The sequence below is a fragment of the Leptosomus discolor genome, chromosome 12 (genome assembly GCF_034619465.1).
Source record: "Leptosomus discolor isolate bLepDis1 chromosome 12, bLepDis1.hap2, whole genome shotgun sequence".
NCBI lineage: Eukaryota > Metazoa > Chordata > Aves > Leptosomiformes > Leptosomidae > Leptosomus > Leptosomus discolor.
The window spans coordinates 15940064-15942687 of record NC_141402.1 but is presented as its reverse complement, the minus strand read 5'-3'; positions in this window follow the sequence as shown (position 1 = coordinate 15942687).

Genomic DNA, 2624 nt, shown 5'->3' with positions numbered 1-2624 from the left:
AGAGAAACAAACCTATGGATTTTCTTTTTTAGTTACAGTAGTAGTGAAGAGAAACTGACCTGGACTCCAAAAATCAAACTAAGATGCTGGGTAATAGTGGTAAAGAGAGGCCTAAAGCTATTCATCCTGACAAGAAACCTAATTCCCACTAAAAGTGCTGACTTATGTTCCTTTCTTCACCCAGAGAAGGCCCCTCAGCCCCACATAGACATGGGGCCCAAATTTCCAGCTCGTCTTTATGGACCTTTATTACATCAAAGAGAGCATGGCTTCTCAAACCTGCCTCTGCCAGGAAAATAAAAGCCAGAAGTACGAATAGCAAGCCCCTTATTAAAAACCAGCAGGCAAAGCTGAGACAAGGGGGCACAGCTTTAAGGCAGAGAAGCTCACAGAAGGGTCCCATCTTGCTGCTGTGTGAGACAGGGACCGACAGAGCCCGTGGAGTGGAGAGGTTCAGGGGCCAGCACAAGATGTTGCAAAATCTGCCCTAGCTTCGCTCAGTGACAACCCCTGATGGCGCTTTGCTTGTCCTGCATGAGGATTAAAGGTCTCCAGCAGTGCCTAGAACTGGCAACACTAATTGCCTCGTGAAAGAGGAAGTTCAGCAAAATGATTAATATATTTAATATACATATATATATACACACACACACAGAGAAAATAAGTTAACAATTTGTGGAAGTGTTACGTTAAGGTTTAGGTTTTGTTTTCTTTTCTTCAACGGGGTGAAACAACACATCTACTGATCTACAGACACACAGTAACTGAAGATTTACCTGAGACCCTGTAATATGAAGACAGACAGACAAAAGAACAGGATAGAAACAGTCCCCTGAAAGGAAAGAACATTTACTGGCTACTACAGTAGTGTGTGTGGGGAAGGGAAAAACAGGCTAAACTACTCTAAGCTCACCATCTCTACACTGACTGATAAGATATTTATAGGGACATAAAACATCACTAGTACACACTGCATGAACACTGATCACTGTCAAAAAATATTGTATATGTATGTATAGGATATAACAAGATAGTAAAGGTTACAGTTTTGCCAATTATTGAAGATATATTTTTCTCCCTCATTCTAGTGCATTTACAATAAATTTGGCTTATTTTCTACTCAGGTAAGTAAATGTACTCTTAAAAAGTTCTATTTTTACTCTGCCCGATAGGTAACAAAACTATTTAAGTCTAGCATTCATATCACCACTTACATCTGATTTCTAAAATGTAATGATTTAGAATGTCCTATTGCTACACAATGTTATAACGGCCATCTGCTAACTTGTCCTCTCCCCCCAGCTCTCACATTTTGTATATCTAATGTTGCATCCGTGTGGATAACTGCAGTGGTTAATTATTGCGGGGTTTTGTGGTCTTTTTATTTAACGAATATATTTTAAATTAAAAAAAAAAACCCCCACTATGTACATTTCAGAGAGAATACTGCTTTGAAGAATTTACGTGCTATATATATAATATATAGACAAGGGGGTTCTGCTATTTCCCCATTGGTTGAAAGAGAAGAATATATCATCTAAAGGTTATATAAAGATGTTTATAGGAGAATGGACGGGGAGTCACAAAGTTGAACAGCACATCTAACTTCTAATAACTGTTGTCAGGTGGTAACTAGACTACACTTACCACTGTAAGAATACAAAGTTAGGCACAAATTATATGATGGCTTCTTGAGGAGATACTGTAAACAAAAGCAGAGAAACGAAGGAAACTATATTCAGAGTATTGGAGCGAAGTGAGTAAAACCACAGTTGCACTTAGTGTGGAGCAAGGTTTCAGACAGTTAGTATAACTGAGGCATTTTTAATTGAAATGGCAGATACCAATTTATCAAAAGAAACATATGACAGTACTTTAAACAGTGATGCCCATACACCTTGTCTGGCACCATTTCCAAACCACTTCTAGGCTCAAATGCAGTTTAGTCCCAGTCTCAAATGATTGTTCTTTGAATTTTTCTTCCATTTTTTTCACTTGAAAAGATCAAATTGTGTTTCTCTCCTGATCCCACATATTGCTTCCTGGTGTGCTGTTTAAAGGGTCTCTGCTTGTTCAAATATCAAGTCCTCAAAGGTTATACAAATCACAGAAGTGTGCAGACACAACGGCTCAAGGTCTGCTGCCAGTGTAGAAACAGCAGCCCCTCTTACTGCGAGAGCCTTATGCTGGATTTGTACCAGGACCTACAAGAGATGCCCTTCTTTGTGCCGTTCCATCCCATCTGAGGGCTGAACTTTCCTTTGATTACACTGGTAACAAAATCCTAATCCCATCATAGCTACTAGTTACAAGGATGCTTGTGAGAAACAGGTCAAATTCTGCACATAATTTCCTTAAAAGATTTTTCCATTGTGTTTTGTTTATTCCTATATGACCTGACAAAATCTGGTATGTCACCTTTTGCTATTTCACCGTCATGGGCATCACCTACACCTGGAAGTGGTCTAGTTAGGTCTTCCCTACGGCATGCAACAGTAAGTCCTACTTTCCTAAGCAACCACTTTCAGGCACTGCAAAAAATGAAAGAAGAAACAGTGGGGAAACAAAATGGAAAAAAGTATCAGAAAAGGCTGATAATGCTATTGCCACCCATGTGATAATTA